This window comes from Oryctolagus cuniculus, chromosome 17, assembly GCF_964237555.1.
Source record: "Oryctolagus cuniculus chromosome 17, mOryCun1.1, whole genome shotgun sequence".
Taxonomy (NCBI): domain Eukaryota; kingdom Metazoa; phylum Chordata; class Mammalia; order Lagomorpha; family Leporidae; genus Oryctolagus; species Oryctolagus cuniculus.
Window position 1 is genome coordinate 21,670,517 of NC_091448.1, and position 21,437 is coordinate 21,691,953.

Here is a 21,437-nt window from a genome sequence, read left to right on the forward strand (position 1 = left end):
ACGCTCGGGTCCATGGAGGGACAGGCTTTTACGACCAGGAGCCACCTACCCATTACCCAAAGCTCGAAGCACTCAGTTCTGATTGCTCCTCTGGGGGTTCAGCAAGTTCCAGGCCCAGAAGACCTCATACGTTTGTCCAGCTAGACCTTGCACTCACTTCTCATTTCTGCCAAAATTGCCCCTCCCCATATTCGGGGAACATGCAAGGACAAGAATGAAGAATAGTAGTGACGATGGATGGGCGATGGGCAATGGTTACACCAGGTATCTTCTACGGCCACTAACTGGAAAGATTCTGTCCAGAGGCTCGTCACCAACACATATTGTGAAGACTGCCATTCGTCATCTCCAACGTGTAAGGATTCAGGAGTTTTTGGGTCACGACCTAGTCCTGTGTCCTCCTTATCAGTTTTTCTCAAATAATGGTGTGTACACTTATAACCCAGGATCTTATTAAAATGCAGATTATGGGCCGGCGCCGCGGCTCACTAGGCTAATCCTCCGCCTAGCGGCGCCGGCACACCGGGTTCTAGTCCCGGTCGGGGCGCCGGATTCTGTCCCGGTTGCCCCTCTTCCAGGCCAGCCCTCTGCTGTGGCCAGGGAGTGCAGTGGAGGATGGCCCAGGTGCTTGGGCCCTGCACCCCATGGGAGACCAGGAAAAGCACCTGGCTCCTGGCTCCTGCCATCGGATCAGCGCGGTGCGCCGGCCGCAGCGCGCCGGCCGCGGCGGCCATTGGAGGGTGAACCAACGGCAAAAGGAAGACCTTTCTCTCTGTCTCTCTCTCTCACTGTCCACTCTGCCTGTCAAAAAAAAAAAAAAATGCAGATTATGATCTAGAAGCTCTGGATTGGGGTCTAAGAGTCTGTATTTCTAGTAGGATCCCAGATGATACGGAGACCGCTGGTCCCTGGACCACACTTCAAGTAGCAAGATTATAGACGATTTGAATTCACCAATCACTTGGCCTGGCCCAGCACTGAATGTCATTTTTGTGAGTCAGTCTCAATAGACTCACCACAGACTGAGCTGGATGAGCAACACAGCAGGGAAGGCGACATCAGCAGAATCCCATCAGCAAAGTCTTGCTCAAAGCAAATTAATCCTACAAGAGTTTGATTAAGTTAGGCCTGGAAGGGAGGTGTTTTTTAGACTCTCACCAAGAAGAGAAGACAGAGTCTGGAAATTAAAGAGATCAATCATCTTGTCTCAAATTATCCCATTCTCACGCAATGAGAAGCTCACAACAAATCTGACCCTTTGGAGAGAATGAAAAAGACTTGTCCAAGATCAACCACTTGTGTTACCTAATACAGCACTACAAAGTACACCTCTCTCTACATATGAGTATTCATTTGTAAAGATCTTCTTAAACTCTCTTTAAGAACCATTTTTTTTAGTGCAGTGAACCAAACAACGGCTGAAGTTTTAAGAAGAAACAATAAATTTAACTGAAGCTGCATCCTAATCCACACTAAACTCAGCTGCACTGGTTGCTTTCACAGCTGTTACTGACGTCCTTATCCTTTGTTTCCAAGAAATTCATATCGCAATGAATGAAGTTAGAAAGAAGAACTGTGAAGATTAGTTATTTAACACCCACCTCATGCCTCTTATGGAGTTGTTCACTAACAGGAAGACAAAATAAAGGAGTTCTTGAAGTCAGAACTTCAGAGGAGGAAATTAAAATATACAAATCAGTCCCTCTGCCCAACTGTGATTCCTGTCACCCCTAATCACAGTCAGTAACCCTAATAATTACTGCCTTAGCTTGCACTGTGATAAGGAAGTGAACCCGAGCTGAGAAGCCGAAAGAAAACGCGTTCCTTCCATCAAGCTCTTGCCACCCTCTTCTGAAGTTTTCTTCCACACTCAACAAAAGCATCATAAAGTCATCCGTGACCCTACGCCCAGCTCCACCAGGTCAGCGCCTGTGACTGGCCTCACACCCTGCCCAGGTGGCCAGGCGTTACCACCGGGCCTTCCCCCAACAAGGCCCCAGCTTGCTTGCCCAGAGGGCGGCAGTCATTACCTGAATGGCAGGTTTAGACGCAAGCCGCCTTAATGTGGGGCTTCGCAAGCATCACGCCCGGGTTGTCATTAGTGTCCTCGGAAAACAACAATCAGCTGGCTGACCAAAAAAGGACATTAGTACAAGGGTTTGGGGAAGCCATGTAAGATGTAGTTCGTTCATTTTTTTTCAAACAAGGGAAGGGCTAACTTACAAAGAACACACAAGGATAACAGTCACCCAAAGGTGCCTAAGCTACCCTTGGCTCCAGGGCTGAGCTGGAGGAGGTGTCAGGGGCTGGCAGCCCTAGGGCAGGAGACAGCATCTCCAGTCACTCAGCCCATGCAGGAGGCTCAGCTGATGGCAAGAGAGACAGAGACAGAAATAGAGATCTCCCATCTGCTGCTTCTTTTCACAAATGCTGACAGCAGCCAGGGCTGGACCAGGCTAAAGTGAAGCTATGAACACAGCACAGGTCTCCCACAAGGGCGGCAGCGACCCAAATACTGGAGCAAGCATGCTGCCTGCCAGGAAGCTGAGATCATAAGCGAGTCAGGACTCATATCCAGGTACCCCAGTAGGGGATGCAGGTGTCCCAAGCAACGTCTGAACTGCTGTGCCACGCCCCCCCAAAGGGATCCCATTGTAGGAATACGGCTTCTTACATTATCTCACACAATCTCCTGTTCTTTGGTCTGCAACTCTAAGTGTCTAGAAGGTTTCGAAAGTGGTGGACACGGTGCCATCTGCCCCCACCTCAGGTGTGGTTGCACTAAAAGTCAACATGGTCCAAGAGACAAGTTGGCAGCACTCACGTCTTCTCCCTCCCACCCCTCCTACCCCACCTCTGAGCCACCTGAGGCCGCAGTGACCCAGACTGGGCTTTGTCTCGGACCACACTGGGGCTGCTTGAGAACAGGAGACATCCACAGTCAGTCCCTTAGCCCATCACACGGAGGAGGAAGCCAGCCCCCTATGACAAGCCTTGACCTGCTGACTATTTTTATGACAAGCAAAGGGTTAAAACCATATCCCCCAGAGAGGTCCCACTGCCTCTCCAGACAACTGGCCAAGGGGAGCTAGGAGCCTGCACCTGTGGGCAAGCCAGAGACCCACCCCAGGGTCCAGAGACCAGGAGGCTGGGTAGATAGTCCCACAAACAGCTAAGCAGGAGAAGCATAGTGGGTGGAGCCTATGGCTGGGTGGTCAAGACTTTGGTCCCCTTCCGCATCTTCCTGGTGACGAGCTGGAACCCAACCCCTCCCACTCTGCTCCAACAGAAGCGGGGGGGGAGGGGGTGCAGACCCAGCTCCAACAGTCCTTTGGAAAGAAAACTGTTTTAAGTTCTCTGCTCTCGTGAAGGAGCCACACGGTATCCAGAAGGGGCTCTCGTGTTCATCTGGGCCCTGTGGAAAGGGAGACAATGGGGGCGTCTTTGATACTCCCTTCCTGCCCACTGGCATCATTTTGGTGCCGCTGTCACCTCTGGTAAATGACCAAATCATCTCCTTATGAAGGGAACTCACCTCCCTTCCCTTGGTGACCTATTTCCTCTCCTCTGCAGGGAGCCCCAGCTAAATGCTTCTTTAAGGCGGGAACCTGCTGCTGTCAATGACACAGAGGCCTTGGGGGAGCTCCAGGTGAGGGGGAGGAGGATTGAGACTGCAGGCGCGAGGGTGTTGTCTCTGTGCCCCGCCCCCACTCACACTCAGAGCAAACAGAATCCACGCACAGAAAGACACAACACAAAGGTGGACTTGAGAAGGTCAGGCAGTGACAGGTCTACGAGGTGGCTCCCTTTGCAGGACAGCTTGTCAAGCACTTCTTTCCATACTGGCACTGACACCTTCAAAGGCATCCGGGTATCTTGTGTCTCTTTCAACAGACCAAAAGGCAGAAAGAAAAAATGTTCTTGGATCAATGCCTAAAAAAATCTTAAACCAGATTTTTCTGGGATATTTCAGACCAGTCAGTGCCTGTTATTTTAAACTGTGGCATTTTTCTTTTAAAATATGGATTAAATCCTGTGGTGAGTGAGAGGTTTCAAGTTCACCGTTCCGGCGGCACTGGTTTCTGAGTTGCTGTGCTATCAGCTCTAAAACTTCCAGGGCTTCCATCGCCCCCGCTGCTCCTCTGCTCCTGGGGCGCCGCCTCGGCAGCCTGCGGCACGGAGGACCAGGCACCAGGACAGGCGCTGGACCAGAGGGGCTCCCAGCTTGTTTCTTCTTAGCCAGAAGAGAGTTTGAGTTTACAGAGAACATACACTAACAGACAGCAAGTGCCCTGAATAGCAACAGGTGCCCACAGGCCAGGGGTTGGCCAATCACACGGCTGGCTCGCCCCCTGTCCACAGCTGCTTCTGTCAACAGCAGCCTTGAGGAGTCGCAATAGTGTCTCTCACACCCACAAACCCTGACTAGTTATCACCTGACCTTTACACAGAGAAAATTCTGGGGCAAACATGTCCCATGTCAGAGTCCCCTGGCCCAATGCCCAGCTCTCACAGACTCTGACTTCCTGCTAATGCAGACGCTGTGGGGCAGCAGGGGAGGGGTGACTGGGCTCCAGCGCTTGGGTTCCTGCCACTTCTGTGGGAGACCTGGACTGAGCTCCCAGCTCCAGGCTTCAGCCCCAACCCAACCACTGAGCCAGCAGATGGGCACTCTCACTACGTCTATTTCCGTCTCTCACTCTCTTTGTCTCTCAAATAATTTTTAAATTTTTTAAACTAAAATTTTATGGGGCTGGCGCTGCGGCACATCGGGTTAATTCCCTGGCCTGAAGCACCAGCATCGGGCTCCAGTTCTAGTCCTGCCTGCTCCACTTCCGATCCAGCTCTCTGCTATGGCCTGGGAAAGCAGTAGAGGATGGCTCAAGTCCTTGGGCCCCTGCACCTGCCTGGGAGACCTGGAAGAAGCTCCTGGCTCCTGGCTTCCGATTGGTGCAGCTCCAGCTGTTGTGGCCAACTGGGGAGTGAGCCATTGGATGGAAGACCTCTCTCTATCTCTGCCTCTCCTCTCTCTGTGTAACTCTTTCAAACAAAAAAAAAAAAATTTAAAAAATACTTTATAAAAGAGTATCCAACCTCTGCTCTGAACAACAGAGCAAGAGAATATGAGCTGAAGCCACAACAGGAACAGTGGGGCCCATCTACAAACCCCTCACTGCGAAGGACGGGGGGCAGGCTGCCAAGTCTCAGCCCAAGCTGGGAGGGCCCTGGCTCCATCAGGTACCACTGAACATGGCCATGTATCAGCTTAAAACACCTGGAGAGTTCCAATGACTTAAAAGATTAAAACGTACCTGCTTTTTCCCCAAGGTAATTCACATACAAGCCACGAATAAAGGATCTATTTTGCTTTTTTTTTTTAATCTTTTATTTAATGAATATAAATTTCCAAAGTACGACTCATGGGTTACAATGGCTTTCCCCCCCATACCGTCCCTCCCACCCACAACCCTCCCCTTTCCCACTCCCTCTCCCCTTCCATTCACATCAAGATTCATTTTCGATTATCTTAATATACAGAAGATCAGCTTAGTATACCTTAAGTAAGGATTTCAACAGTTTGTTGCCACACAGAAACATAAAGTGAAAAATAATAGATGATTTTTTTAAAATGATGATGAAATCAGATCAGACCTATTGTCATGTTTAATCCCAGTGAGAGTCAAGTTGGGAATTGATAATTTCTTTTTTTTTTTTTTTTTTTTTTTTTACAGAAGATCAGTTTAGTGTACATTAAGTAAAGATTTCAATCGTTTGCACCCCCATAGAAACACAAAGTGAAATATACTGTTTGAGTACTCGTTATAGCATTAAGCCTCAGTGTACAGCACGTTAAGGACAGAGATCCTACATGAGGAGTAAGTGCACAGTGACTCCTGTTGTTGACTTTACCAATTGACACTCCTGTTCATGGCATCAATAATCTCCCTATGCACCAGTCATGAGTTTCCAAGGCTATGGAAGCCCCTTGAGTTCTCTGACTCTTTGCTTTTTATTTTTTAAAAAATTGTATCACTTTGCAAATGCTTTGTTGCTTGCCCAGAAGTCACGCTATTCTTACAACACACCAATGCAAACAACTTAAAGAGGACGCTAAGCGGGGGACTCACCAACTTCTATTTCCCTGGCAGACATGGAGGTGTTGCAGTAGCCTTTATTTGATATGAAGGGCAGGAGCTCCCCCTGCTGGTTACAGTGGCAACATGGCGGTGAGCCCAACATCCTTCCCTGATGGAGAGTCAGTTGGACCAGCATCTGCATTCATTCACAGGGCCTCAGAAAGGAATAAAGGAATATCAGGTATGCACAGCTCGTGCCCCTGGGATGACAGCAATTTGGAATTTAAGTGGTTTGTATTACATTACCAGTGGCAAAGAACGACCACCAAAAATGGGATCAATGTTTTTTCACTTATCTCCCTTAAACTTGCCTCCCCACTAAATTGTTTTAATGACAGCTCTCCACAACTCATTGAACACAGTTCCTGGAACAAAGAACTTCATTGCTGGAAACTGAAAGGTGGCCAAAGGTCTTGTTCAAAATACGCTGAACAATACGAAATGCCAATATCCTGCTCTTTTGATCCACAAAACAAACATTTTGTATGGTTCAACCTGAATTTAACTGTGTAGCCCATTCACAATTGACACAGAAACACAGGAGAGCCAGGAGTGAAGTCTGGGGAAGAGAAAGAATGAGCGTAGGGGAGGGAAGAGGAAGAAGGTCTGACAGCTTTACTTGTATCCACTGCCAGCCAAACAGAAAGCAAACCACCGACAGAGGGAGCAAGAGCTAAGCACATATATTTTTTAAAGGCCATATTACGGACTCAAGACTCTGAGCCCAGATAATTCGTCTGACCGGCAAGGATATCATTTCCTAAAAAGCCAGGATGACAGAGCTATCCTAGGACCCCTGACCCTGGCTCCTGTGTGCTCCCCAGGACAAAGCTGATCTAGCTTTTTCATATTCATTTACCTACACGAACATGCAATCACGTTTCTTATTTAGTGTAAGGAAACTGGACCATGGCATGATACATTTAAAGTAGCAGACACCATAAAAACAGGAAAACCCTTAAGAGAAAAGAAAGTTCCCTCTGTTGAAAACAGATAAAGTAGAGTCTTCCTTTTCCTTCCTTCATTCACTCGCACACATCGACTGTATGCTCACTGAGGTAGCTACTGTACCCAGACCCTGCCCCAGAGCCCTGGGTTGAAGTCCTGATGCTTCGCCTGCTCTTCAGATAGCCCAAAGCAAGGCACTCCCCACTGGAAGCTGTGCTGCTCTGCACGGCCGTGGGTGTTACACCTGCACATCGGTGAGGCAGCTGCCCCTTCCAGAGTCACTGCACCACGCACACTTTCTCAACACACAGCTACTGGCAAAGGCCCTGTCCTCAAACTCCAAGGGTCAGAAATTAGATTTCATCGGTCCATTCAGGGTGATCCAAGACTACAGGAATGGAGCCATACAAACCCAATCAACAGGAAATCCTCCACTCATTCACACCAGACACGGGGGTGGGGGTGGGCGTGGGCGTGGGGACAGGGATTGCTTCACCACTGTCCAGTACACTTTCTCTCAGGGTCACCATGTCTACCAACAGAGTGAGCTTTCAGAAAACCATGTGGTAGCCATGGAATGAGGACAAAGACTTGCAAGGCACTCTTCCAGGCAACTTCAGAACCAGACAGCCGGTTGTGGTGAGAATACCACACTGCAACACCACGCTTTGCAGCCTCTCCCAGGCTCTGCTCCTCCCCACACCGGCAGGGCATTCCCACTCACCTGCGAGCCCCACGCCAGCCCCACTACCCACACGGAACCCTCCCAGGGGGACAGACTCAGTTTTGTCCCTGGATGGTGCCAGGCTGTGAGGATTTCTCAGGATAAAGGGGGTGGATACAGGAAAGAGAGCTCCAGTTATTCAGAATCTGCTTGGATTACCAGAGTCCTAGCCTCTGGCCCCCACTTGGGAGGTGTTGGAGTCTCACTCTGAATCATTACTCATTTGTTCTTTAGCTTTTATTTGCTTCTTTGCTGTCAGATATGTGTGTGTTGCCACTGATACTACTTTACCCTCGAGGACTGAAAGAAAAAGATACATTTGAAAAAGTGCCCTATTATCTATTCTGTTCAAGTCAGCGTCTATGATGAAGGTCTATAGCTACGTTTTTTAAAGATTTCGGGAATTACTCCATGGAAAATTCAGGGGCTTCCCATGTCACAAAGAGTAAATAAAACCAGAGACTTTGCACGACACCTGTCTGCACCTGCCACCTTTAACCTCTGACCTCCTGTCCTCCCACTCTCCCTCCCATCCCTGACACCAGCCCACTCCCTGCTGCTCCACCCACACCCACACCCATGACCTTTACACCTGCAAGATCCCCTACCCAGACCGCTGTTTCCATTCAAACACCAGTCTCACCTTGAGGCCCATTTTCACTGCTCTACGCACCCCACCAGAGTGGCGCCTTGTGTCCTCTGACAATCCCTCCCCCTTGCATCTAGAGCACACCAGGGTAGCCCCTAGGACAAGGCCAGGCACCAGGAGGGCACGGAATAAACACTAAAGGCAAGCGAGATGAATGAATACTCAGGTGCAGGGGGCGAGGGCCATCGCTGCACTCAGCTGCACTGCCCTGCCCCAGCCCTGCGGAGAGCCTGGCTGGCCACTGTCCCTTCAACACTGCGGTGGCCTGGAGCCAGGTCTGGGGAAACATCACCAATTGCCCTCCCTCCGGCTTTTCTCAGGGAACTCTCCTCTCTATTCCCAAACCTTTTCATAAATGCCTACACTGATTTATAGGTTCTGATTTATGGCAAGCTCCTCCCTGCACCCTCAGGCATTCCTGAGCCCAGCATGGGATCCGTGGCTTCCCAGGCAGTTCTGAATGGAGGGCACACGGCCTGGCCTGCCACTCGGAGGCAGGAGAGAAATGATTCCTCCTGCCCCTGTGAGTCCTGTGATGAATCACTCTGACCATTCAGAGATAAACTCCGGACTCCGCGGCTTTGGCTTTCACTCTTACTTTCCCGGGGTTAATTATTACCAGATCATTTCAAAAATTTAATTTTTCCACCACTGAGTTTCCTCCTCTCCACTTCCTTGTCCAATTCTCGCTCATTTGGCCCAGCAGTTGAAACGCCGATTAAGATGAACACGTTCGGTTCGCAGCTCGGTTCAGTCCCTACCTCTAGTTCCTGACTCCACTTCCTGCTAATGCGAACTGGGAGGCAGCGGTGAGGCTCAAGCAGCTGCATTCCTGACAGCCACGGGGGAGACCTGGAGTGAGTTCCAGGCTCCCAGCTTCAGCCTGACCCACCTCCAGCTACTGTTATACAGCTAACAAATATAAAGTAACAGTTAAATCAGTTACACCAGCATCGAAGTTAGCAACCTTCCCTTATGAAGCAGGAGCTCACATGGGCCTCCACTTGACAAAGTAAAGCATCCAAAACTAAAACGTACAACCAGTGGGATTTCTTCCTACACCACCACTACAGCAGTGGATCTCAAACTCCGCCAGGCATCAGAATCACCCTATTAACATTCATTCAGGTGGGTCCAGCACCTGAGGCACCTGCGTCCCATATGAGTGCCAGTCCCGGCTCCTCCACTTCCATTCCAGCTCCCTACTGACAGCCTAGGAAAGCAGCAGAAGATGGCCCCAAATCCTTAGGCCCCTGCACCCAGGTGGTAAACCCGGAGGAATCTCCTAGCTTCGCATAGGCCCAGCTCCAGCTGTGGTGGCCATTTGGGGAGTGAACCAGCAGATGGAAGAACTCTAACACTCTCTCTCTCTCTCTCTCTCTTTCTCCCCAACTCTGCATTTCAAATGGATAAAATTTTTTTTTTTTAATTTGACAGGTAGAGTTATAGACAGTGAGAGAGAGAGACAGAGAGAAAGGTCTTCCTTCCATTGTTTCACTCCCCAAATAGACGCCACGGCCAGTGCTGTGCCGATCCAAAGCCAGGAGCCAGGTGCTTCTTCCTGGTCTCCCATGCAGGTGCAGGGGCCCAAGCACTTGGGCCATCCCCCACTGCCCTCCCGGGCCACAGCAGAGAGCTGGACTGGAAGAGGAGCAACCAGGACTAGAAGCTGGTGCCCATATGGGATGCTGGTGCCGCAGGCAGAGGATTAACCAAATGAGCCATGGCACCAGCCCCTGAATAAATCTTTATATTAAAAAAAAAAAACCATTAAGGCATAAATACAGATTCCTGGGTCCCACCCCCCCCACCCCCACCCAGAGCTTCTGATTCAGAACAGCAGAGGTTGGGTCTGAGAAGTCGCATTTGTGACAAGCTCCTAGGGTGCGTTTATGCTGCCACTCTGCACGGCAGGACCCACACCTCGAGGGGTCCCAGACATAATGTGACGTGCCTGTGAACCTGTGAACTGGTTCCATCCCTCTCCCCTCCCCGCCTCGATAACCAGCTGTTGAGTACAGGATTCCATACAGTACTCTCAAACTCTAAAACACATGCAGGGCCATAGCAGGTAAATCCACCACCTGCAGCGCCAGCATCCCATATGGGCACAGGTTCAAGTCCCAGCTGCTCCACTTCTGATCCAGCTCTCTGCTATGGCCTGGGAAAGCTGTAGAAGATGGCCCAGACGCTTGGGCCCCTGCACCCATGTGGGAGACCTGGAAGAGGCTCCTGTCCCTGGCTACAGATTGGTGCAGCTCCAGTGGTTGCAGCCATCTGGGGAGTGAACCAGTGGATGGAAGACCTCTCTCTCTCTCTCTCTCTCTCTCTCTCTCTCTCCCTCTGCCTCTGCCTCTGCTTCTCTGTAACTCTGCCTCTCAAAAAAAAAAAAATGCAGAGCATCTGGGATCTTGCAAAAAATACAAATGCTTATTCAGCAGTTGGGGGGCTATGAGGGGGGCAGGAACCTACATTGCTAATCAGCTCCCAGGTGATGAGGTGATGCCACCTTTGCTGGTCCCTAGACCAAACCCTGAGCTGAAGGTGTTACCAATTGTACCAAGCGAGTTAGTATCACAATGAAATGACTTTCCTCCAGACTCAAAGCTTTGAGTTGATGCCAAGTATCTGATTTCAAGTCTGAGCACTAAAACCACTCATATACTTCTACTTTGTTAGAACTTTTGACAAAACAGAAACAAGTCAACACTGTAACTTTTTTTTTTTTTTTTGACAGGCAGAGTGGACAGTGAGAGAGAGAGAGAGAGAAAGGTCTTCCTTTGCCGTTGGTTCACCCTCCAATGGCCGCCGCGGCCGGCGCGCTGCAGCTGGCGCACTGCGCTGATCCGAAGCCAGGAGCCAGGTGCTTCCTCCTGGTCTCCCATGGGGTGCAGGGCCCAAGCACTTGGGCCATCTTCTACTGCTATCCCAGCTCACAGCAGAGAGCTGGCCTGGAAGAGGGGCAACCGGGACAGAATCTGGCTCCCCGACCAGGACTAGAACCCGGTGTGCCGGCGCCGCAGGTGGAGGATTAGCCCACGGCGCCGGCAACACTGTAACTTTCACTTCCAATAGGACAGGATGCAGGTGACTCACAGGCCCTGGCCAGGTGTTCTGCAGCTCTATCCTGCAGAACAAGCACACTGGCTGGGAGGGCGGGGCTGTTTATACAGCTGAGCGGATGCCCCTGTCCTGTGAGGTGTGGTGTTTTGTTACACGGTTACAGCACCGGGCCTTCCAGGGACATCCTGCTTCTGGAGCAGTTTTGAGCCCAATTTCACCAGGGACCTGGGCCTTTTTGAGGAAGCCTGGGACTAGACACAACCTGCATCTCCTTCCCAGCACCCAGCACACACTGAACAATCAGGATGGAAGCCCCTCATAACAAACACTGCTCAACATGACAAGAACCAGGTCTCAATAAAACCAGCCAGAAAGGGCCCCGTGAGGCCCCCAGCCCCACCCCCAGTCACAGTAACCACTACCTCTGCTCCTTGGAGGTAACAGAGATAAACACATACAAATACCCCTAGACTGTGAGCCCGCGGTGGCTTGGTCTCTCTTTCCACCAACCCCTCCGAGCGCACTGTTCATAGCTTCTCTTCTCTTACTGAAATAAGACTTCCGGTACTACTTGTACCCTCGCCGTGTGTCATCAACACCAGGACACAAGCTGGAATCCTCAGGTTCCGCACATTTCCTCTTCCATTTCTCAGGCTACAAGGAGACTGCGGTGAGAGCGGTGACAGAGATCTAGCTCCTCGGAAACCCTAGGTGACCCACTGCTCCAGCAGGCGAGCTTTAAGCACTGGCAGCTACATCTTTCGGAAGACTCAAACTGGAAATGAAAGACCCCTGGAGATGAATGTTTAGAGGCAGAACACTAACACATGCCACCAGGCTCTTCTAAAGTCAAATGTCCTGAGGCCAGGCCTGGGGCATGGACTCCCACACAATGAAAAACCCAAGAATTTGGAAATTCTCCCTCTCCTCCTCTCTCCTTTCTGTCCCTTCCCTCTTTGTTGTATGTCAGAAAAGAACAGAGATGACAAGAAGCGTAGTATCTCTCAAAGCGTAGTATCTTTCATGACAGAGTTGAATTGAAAACCTGCCCCTGCTTCCTCTTTGTCCTGCCTTTCTTCATTTTTGGCCGAATAGCTGGACCCCATGACAAAGAGAAACCTAACCAGATGCCGCCGAATCCAACCAGGGCTAAGCTGAGCTGGACCTCTGCTCCGACTCTGATAAGATGGTTTACTTAATCTACGATAAGAAATGTCTTGTGCAAACAGATGATAGGGGAGGGCGTGGGGTCTCGGAAATGCTGGGCTTTTCAAGTCATCACACAGCACTTCTCAACCTTCAGTGACTTCCATGAATTCTGTTAAAACCCAGATCGTGATGGAGGGGGCGTGGAGGGGACCCAGGGCCTCCTCCACCGAGGCTGTGAGGCTGAGGCCACACTGTGAGGAGCCCAGCTCTGGAGCTGCCCTGCCCATGAAGCCGCAGGCCCCTGGTGAGCACCACAGTGTGGCTTAGGAGAGGGAAATGCACACACCACGTGTCAGGGATTCTGTGCAAATACAAATAGTCCACTATTTTTATATTGATTATATCTTTTGGATACACTGAGTTAAACAAAATATATTTCAAAAACTTCTTCACCTGTTTGTTTTACCTTTGTGATGTGGCTGATAGAAAAATTTCAACTTCCATAAATGGCTCCTGTTGGGACGGCACCTGTTCTGGGGAGGCAGGTTGGAACTTTACTTATCCATCCTTTTTGTTTGAGTGTAAACTCCTTAGGGTGGGAGCCTAGGACCAGCCCAGACGCCACCCAGGGAGGGAACACCCTGACATCTGAGTTCACGTCTCAAGGTCTCACCACACCAAGTTTACTTCCCTGGTTCTCGTGCGCACACACACACACACACACACACGCACTGGCACTCACACTCACACATGTACACACAGAGTCTCACACAGGAGTGAAGCCGACTTACAGATGGGACCTGGTGTTATGCATCTTTCTGTCCTCATTGTGCAGCACAGGGTCTCCTACCTAAGTAACGTAGTTGTATCTAACATGTTGATGCCCCGAGTGAATCATGCACAGCTCCTCCCCCTTGTAGTATCTGTGGGTCATTATATATGCAGATACACCTTGACTTACTATGGGGTGATCTCCCGATAAACCCATTGTTAAATTGAAAATATCATCAGTTGAAAGTGCATTTACAGGCCAGCACTGTGGCATAGCGGGTAAAGCCATTGCCTGCAGGGCCAGCATCCTATATGGGCGTTGGTTCGAGTCCCGGCTGCTCCACTTCCAATCCAGCTCTGCTATGGCCTGGAAAAGCAGTGGAGGATGGCCCAATTCCTTGGGCCCCTGCACCTACGTGGGAGACTAGGAAGAAGCTAAAGTCTCCTGGCTTCATATCAGCCCAGCTCCAGCACTAATGGCCACTTAGGGAGTGAACCAGCAGATGGAAGACTGATCTCTCATCTCTTTCTCTCTCTCTGTCTCTCTATGCCTCTCCCTCTGCCTCTCTGTAACTCTGCCTTTTAAATAATAAAGAAATCTTTCATTTAAAAATTGCATTTATTACCCCTAACCCACTGAGCGTCACAGCGTAGCAACACAGTGCATGGCAGAGCATCAGCCTGCCACCCTCACAGTGCCCGGGAGCACCAGGAATCCATTTAGAACAAAAACTTTTTAGAACCAAAATTTAAAACTCAAAGTGATGGTCTCTACTGAACACATATCACCTCCACAGCACACTGAAGTGGAAAACTCCCAAGTGGGGCCACGGTAAGTCAGGAAAACATCAAAATTTCAAAGTGTCCATGTTTTCTCTAGTGTACATCCCTCCAGAACATTGTCCTTAAGCCGCGTGGGCTCAGTCACCACCAATGGAGGGCCCATGCGTGCGGAGTGGTGAGGGCCACTGCCCCTTTCCTTGCCACTGTCACCTAGTTTACACTTTTCTCACAATCACGTGACACCCAGCACCCGCCTGCCCCGGGACGGGGTCCTGCAGTGCACTTCAGGGTGGCATTGCCTTGACTCCACACAATACCACACTGGACACTGTCTCCAACCCCACTTGGCATATGAGGAAAATGAGGTTCCCGCCCAGTTCACAGAGCAAGCAAGGGGCAGAGATAGGGTTCAAATCCGTATTTACAGCCGGCGCCGTGGCTCAATAGGCTAATCCTCCGCCTTGCAGCGCCGGCACACCAGGTTCTAGTCCCAGTCGGGGCGTGGGATTCTGTCCCGGTTGCCCCTCTTCCAGGCCAGCTCTTTGCTGTGGCCAGGGAGTGCAGTGGAGGATGGCCCAAGTGCTTGGGCCCTGCACCCCATGGGAGACCAGGAGAAGTACCTGGCTCCTGCCTTCAGATCAGCGCGATGCGCCGGCCGCAGCGCACCGCCCGCAGCGGCCATTGGAGAGTGAACCAACGGCAAAAGGAAGACCTTTTTCTCTGTCTCTCTCTCTCACTGTCCACTCTGCCTGTCAAAAAAATAAATAAATAAAAAATCCGTATTTACAAAGTCTGTGCTTACAATGTTGGCATCTACAACAGTAGCAAAGTGCTCAGTGTCACCAGTACAGCAAAGAAAAAAACCAAAATGCAACCATTTTGAACAGTACATGAAATAGTGTGTGGATATCCACACCAAGACAGAGCCTTCTCCTGGGTGGCACAGCGGTTCAAACACTTGGCACACCAGCATCCCGTATCAGAGTGGCCCAAATGCAAGTCTCAACTTCACTTTCCATTCAGCCGCCAGCAAATATGCACCCTAGAAGGCAAAGGGTGATGGCTCAAGTAACTGGGTTCCTTTTACCCACATGGGAGACATGGATTAAGTTCTGGGCTCTGGGCTCTGGCCTGGCCCAGGTTTGGCTATTGTGGGCAGGCATTTGGAGAGTGACCAGTGGGAAGAAGACTGAAGCTCTCTCTCTCTCACTCTCACTCTCACTCTCACTCTCACTCTTGCTCACTTACTCTGACTTTCAATTAAATAGTTTTTTAAAAGGAGATAAAAATTCTTTAATTCTTTTTCTTAGTCTATTTTCTAAATATATACATTTGCAACTAATTAGAAGAAAATAGAAAAATAAGTCATCCTTTTTTCCTCTCAATTAGAAACATGCAAACCTAACATATCCTTTCCATCAGCCTGTGGTGAGCACATGTGTACATATACACACATCTGTGACTGCACGCAGGGTGCATTTCCGTTTTTAATATGGGGCATGTCAGAGTAATGTATTGGGCAAACTTACAAGGAAGAAATGGACAGACAGCTCAACATCAATTGCCAATGAACTGTTTTCTGATGAAGGTATAAGTTTTGGAATGAACATTGAAAGAGAGATTTAAAATTCTTGAATCAGGCTCAGGTTTTTCTAATGGTCTTTTTAAAAAAAATTATTTATTTATTTGAAAGGCAGGGTTACAGAGAGGAGAGGCAGAGGCAGAGAGAGAGAGAGAGAGAGAGACAAAGAAAGAGACAGAGGCAGAGATCTTCCATTCACTGGTTCACACCCCAGAAGGCCGAAACAGCCAGGACTGGGCCAAACCAAAACCAGGAGCCAAGAGCTTCATCCAGGTCTCCCACATGGGTGCAGGAACCCAAGCACTTGGGCCATCTTCTATTGCTTTCCCATGTACATTGGCAGAGAGCTGGATCGGAAGTGGAACAGCAGGGTCACAAACAGCACCCGTGTGGGATGCCAGCACTGCAGGCGACAGCTTTACTGCTATGCCACAGCTCCAGCCCCTCTGCCGGGCTTTATTCTTCCTTCATCAAAATAGCTGCTTCATCTCAAAAGGAGGGGTTTATAGTGAAAGTTTTGCTCTGGGGTCTTCTTGCCTCTGTACGTAAATACTGAGATCAGTACAATGTTATAACAGGGAGGCTTTAAAACAATATGCAAGCTACTTGCTTGTGTTTTATTTAACCCACATATCCAAAATATATAATCAATACAAAAAAAAAAACTTAGTGGACTATTTGTAGTTGCACAGAATCCCTGACACATGGTGTGTGCATTTCCCACTCCCTAGCCACACTGCGATGCTCACCTGGGGCCCGTGGCTTCATGGGCAGGGCAGCTCCAGAGCTGGGCTCCTCACAGTGTGGCCTCAGCCTCACAGCCTCAGTGGAGGAGGCCCTGGGTCCCCTCCATGCCTCCTCCATCATGATCTGCTTTTTTTTTTTTTTTTCTTGACAGGCAGAGTGGACAGTGAGAGAGAGAGACAGAGAGAAAGGTCTTCCTTTTTCCGTTAGTTCACCCCACAATGGCCGCTGCGGCTGGCGACTTGGGCCATCCTCCACTGCACTCCCGGGCCACAGCAGAGAGCTGGACTGGAAGGGGAGCAACCGGGACAGAATCCGGCGCCCCAACCGGGACTAGAACACGGTGTGCCGGCACTGCAGGCAGAGGATTAGCCTAGTGAGCCATGATGACGGCCCATGATCTGCTTTTAAATAGTCTTCAAAAGCTTCTTTATAGTTCCACCAAAGGAAATTTCACTTGAGTTTCTACATTAAAAATGTTGGATAAAATTTCTGGAATAGGGGCCGATGCTGTGGCGCAGCAAGCTAAAGCCCTGAATTGAAGCACTGGCATCCCATATGGGTGCCGGTTTTAGTCCCAGCTGCTCCTCTTCCAATCCAGCTCTCTGCTGTGGCCTGGGAAGGCAGTGGGGGATGGCCCAAGTGCTTGGGCCCCTGCACCCACATGGGAGACCAGGAAGAAGCACCTGGCTCCTGGCTTCGGATCGCCATAGCAGCCGTTTTGGGGGTGAACCAACGGAAGGAAGACCTTTCTGTCTCTCCCTCTCACTGTCTATAACTCTACCTGTCAAAAAAAATTTTTTTAAAAATACTGTGCTTTTAAAAGGCTACCAGGTAAATCTTTCATAAAACCTCCAATGACTTAGGAACAAGATGACGCCTGCAGCAGGAAATAAAATGAATGATCAGTGTGGATCAAATTGTCCAGAAACATCCTGTGTCAACATTAACGCCAGCTCCTCAGAACCAACACACTGCTCCTTAATTGCCCCATGCTTCCAAAACCTGCCATTCTCCTGACAGCTCATTTCACAGAGGTGCTTTTATTTTGAAAAAGTGCCAATGTACCTACCAGCCTGTCTACGTTAGCAACCTAAGACTTGGCCATTAAACGCCTGCTGTATTTTGCCCTGGGTAGCAATTATTTAATAGCCTCAACATATATGTCAAACTCAGAGGACACTGCCCCAGGCTTTCTTATCTTTCCATTGCTTAGAAAAGTAGAAAACGGCAAACAATGAGGCCTGTGTGGAATCAGATCCCAAAAATATCTGTTGCATTGTGAGAGTCGAACACATGTAACTTGTCCTTGAAAAAGAAATAATTCATAAACCAAGTCTCCACTGACACCTAGAAAGTTCCCAGGAAAGCCGGAAAGCCCCCGGTTGACAAGTCCAGGGAACATGCAAGGAACAAAACCCCCAAACTGCACAAACGGGCGCCATCTGCAACCATCACTGCCGCCAGTGGAGCGCTCAGCCTTCGCCTCTCTGAACCAGGCTGAAGCAAGGTTACCTCACTCTACGCTAGCTCTCCAACCGTGTGGTTAGCACCCAGCCTGGACCCCAGCGCCTGCATGCCCTTCCCCCCTCCCCCCCGACTCACCTAGCTCTTCTTCTGTGGGGCCCTGGGTCTCAGTGTTTGCTCTTACTTCCCACATTCATTTGTCTTTCTTACCCAATCACACTGAAATAGTAACATCCTTTAGTTAGAGGAATCTGCCCCTTTCAGGGTTGGGAAACAAGAGAGGTTTAACGATTGCACCTGCTTAGCCTCACTCCACCCTTCTCTGCTCACTGTTTCTGTTCCATTTTAATGCCACAGGGTCTCTGTTCAAGCTGGCACAGATCTCACAGACAGTAAAGGTCTGGGGTGAAGTGGCCCTTCCACTTTCCTTTCTAGCTTGTATTTCACGCATTGTCCCTAACGTCCTCCTCCGTGGAGCCTGCCCTGATTTCTTCACTGCGGGGCCTCCCCTGCCCCTCTGATTTGCTGTGGCACTTTCTCAGGACTGGATAGTCCTCCCCCTCATCTGTTCTGGGGTATCTACTCTGCTGGACCAAAAGTACCCTCAGAGCAGCCCTGGGCCACTCAGTGAGCACTCAACAGACACTTGCTGAAAATAAATAAATCATTTGGCCAATCTACCTGTCTTTGCTGCTGCTGCTGCTGTTTTTAAAAATCAGTTTAAATTTCATGGTTTCAAGGCACTGATCTTTATAGGCAATTCTCCCAAACCTGCTTACAGCTCCTCTTCCCAAAAGCAGATGCTGGAGAAAGCCCATGTTCATATTCATATCTCTCCCCCACCCCAGTCAGCACAGGCTCTATCCTGTATACTGCAATAGATTTTCAATATGGAACTTATCTTTTAATCAATATGATGCTTTGTGTAGATTTTTTTAAACGTAAATGTGTGCACATTAAAAAGTAATGCCTAACGCCCCATTGAGCTGAAATGTGAACACACCTGCCACTCGTGCTCCCAACAGACTGGTGAATAATACATCTCTGCATCTGGCTCGATGGGCCGACGCACATTGTCCCGGGAGGGCTCCAGGGCCAGTGCTGACTGCCCCATCTAGAGGATCCATTTCAACCCTGTGCTGTTAGCAGCAAATGCAGGAAGATTTGGAAAGAGAAGGTCTCTAGTTCCAGGGTGGAAACCAGAATGTGTATATCTTATGTTAGCCTTTCCAGCAGTAATTTAATTGACGAGAGCTCTGTTTATACACCAGGGTGGTGTCTGCAAGATGGTTTTCCTGGGTCACGCAACCTTCCTGAAAATCCATTTAGAGAGCAAATATTACACTGCCTAACCTCAGCTTTCTGTGTTTGTACTGTTACTATAGACAAGTCATTAGCCTAGTACACCTCATCTTTCTCATTGTGAAATGGGAAGGGCGGCCCCTGTGATTTGCAAGGTCTCCTCCAGATATGAAAGCCTGGATAGTTCTTTGTATTTACGAACAAGCATCAGGAAAAATGGAAAAACACATTTTGAGTAATCACCACTTGTTTTCAAAAATAGTAAGTCTGAAGTGCTCAAGTAACAGAAAAGTACATCATGCAACAGGGTCACTTTTCACTTCTTTCCTTAAAATACAATCCAAAAATAGCTCAACGTGAACTGGTCACCGCTACTTCATGACACTTCTTGGTTAACAATGCCTGTAGCCCACGGTGAGCCAGACTGATATGGGGCCTTCACAAATCGCCCTCAAGACCCATAAACACTACACCCTTGGTTATCTCAATGAATGAAAGGCTCGGTTATGTGAGCAGAGCTGTCTAGAGGCAGAGAAAACTGGGCAACTGCCAGGCAGCTGTGATGGCAGCTTCTCCCAGATCCTCTGATCTGTCTGTACAGAGACACACCCTGGAGTTCCAGGAGACTGCGTGAACTTGAACTACGGTGGAAATGACTAGAGGAGGGATAAACATGAGAATGACAGAGGCTGGCAGAAGCCTTCCCTACGTCCCTTCATAAGCACCGTCAGCCTTGGCCCCAGGTCAGAGCACTCAACAGGCCTTGCATGGGCCTTCTCCATGGAGGTCCAATGCAGACATGGCACACTGCAAATGAAGCCACTGTGTGCCCCCTGCCATCACCCCTCCCCAAACATCCCTAGCCCTGTCCACTGGCCCGCTCGGAGGCACACCACCCATTCACCCCACTTAGAACCCGGGGTCACCCTTATCTCGTCCTGTTCCCCATGCCCTACACCCTTTCATTCAACTAAGGAATCAGGACCAAAGTGCAGGCCAAACCTGTACCTGGCAGGGAGACAGGCACAGGCAGACGAGCAGGGGGATCAACTTCCAGTTTTAACACTAAAAGCCCTGCCTTCCAGAAGACCTTTCTGTGCTGGGCAAAACAGGAGGGAATTCTGGAGCACAGGAATGGCTTCCTGAGATGGATGACACCCAGAGAAGAGAAGGGTCAGAGGAAGACCAGTGGTGTGCGGTGCTGGAGGGCAGCTTCTGGGTGGGGAAGGCAGGCATGGGCCAGGTCTCAGAGCGCTGTGTGTCAGCTTGACCGCCGTGTGTCAGTGACTCACAGACGTGAAATGCAGCCGGGCGTCACTTACTGACACTGTGGTCAACAACAGCATATGCAGTGGTGGTCTCTGAGGTTGAAGCTGAAGAATCCCCATCACCTATGATATCAAAGCTATCGTAACATCATGGCACAAGGCACGACTCACGTGTTTGCAGAATACTAGGGCCAACGACATGCTGCACTGTCAGCCACCTGAAAGTGTAGCTGACACGATGGCATAGAGTACAAAGCACTTGATGGTAGTAGCAGCAGTGTTAGTGGTTTAGGCACTTACTACACGGAACTTTACAGCGTCAGTGCGGACTGTAGTGCTGCGTACTGAAAAGACACCCACTGTGAAACAGAAAGCCATGCTACCCAGGCAGCCTCACACATCTCGTGTGTGCTGCACCTCCGACAGCATCATTTCCTCTGCACTTGATTGTTCAACATAACCTAGGAGCAATAGGCTACCTCTCTCTCTCGCTCTCGCTCTCTCTCTCCCTTGCTCTCTCTTTCTCTCTCAAACACACACACACACACACACACACACACACACACCAGTCTAGGTGTAAGCTACACCATCTAGTCTTGATGTTCACACAATGCCAAAATCGCCTAACGACGCATTTCTCAGGCGGCCCTATTGATAGTCTCCCTCTGATAATTCCACAGCACCGTGATATAACAGAGCCACCCAGCCATCACAGTGCACCTGGGCAGAATTGCCAAATAAGGACAGATCAAAACCTGAGAATGCCAGATTAACTGTGTAGAATACAATCATGCAGGTTTACCTAATCAACCCCTTGTACTCATTCCCACCCCCTTCTCCAACAAGTAAC

The 21,437-nt window shown here is 49.7% G+C and overlaps 1 long non-coding RNA gene across 1 annotated transcript in view; it reads right to left on the bottom strand.

The window, feature by feature from the left end:
* The window catches only part of LOC127484399 (uncharacterized), a 119,023-nt gene that overhangs the window by 10,870 nt on the left and 86,716 nt on the right, over nt 1–21,437 (bottom strand). The window lies entirely within an intron of this gene.